We start from the raw sequence: 441 nt of genomic DNA, 5'->3' as shown, positions 1-441 counted from the left end.
CCCTGCTCTGAGGCCCCTCCCAGCCCTGACACTCCCTGTTCTCAGGCCCCTTCCAGCCCTGACATCCCCTGTTCTCAGCTCCCTCCCAGCTCTAACATTCCCTGTTCTAAGGCCCTCCCTCCCAGCCCTGACATTCCCTGTTCTCAGGCCCCTCCCAGCCCTGACATTCCCTGTTCTGAGACCCCTCGCAGCCCTGACATCCCCTGTTCTCAGCTCCCTCCCAGCCCTGACATCCCCTGTTCAGAGGCCCCTCCCAGCCCTGACATCCCCTGTTCTGAGGCCCCTCCCAGCCCTGACACTCCCTGCTCTGAGGACCCTCCCAGCCCTGACATTCCCTGCTCTGAGGCCCCTCCCAGCCCTGACACTCCCTGTTCTCAGGCCCCTTCCAGCCCTGACATCCCCTGTTCTCAGCTCCCTCCCAGCTCTAACATTCCCTGTTCT

The 441-nt window shown here is 63.3% G+C and overlaps 1 protein-coding gene across 1 annotated transcript in view; it reads right to left on the bottom strand.

The window, feature by feature from the left end:
• LOC114041558 overlaps positions 1-441 on the bottom strand; it is a 26,277-nt gene that overhangs the window by 14,860 nt on the left and 10,976 nt on the right. The window lies entirely within an intron of this gene.

This window comes from Vombatus ursinus, unplaced genomic scaffold (assembly GCF_900497805.2).
Source record: "Vombatus ursinus unplaced genomic scaffold, bare-nosed wombat genome assembly UNPS02014175.1, whole genome shotgun sequence".
Taxonomy (NCBI): domain Eukaryota; kingdom Metazoa; phylum Chordata; class Mammalia; order Diprotodontia; family Vombatidae; genus Vombatus; species Vombatus ursinus.
Note: the sequence above shows the minus strand (reverse complement) of the source record. Positions and strands in the feature narration are given on the sequence as shown.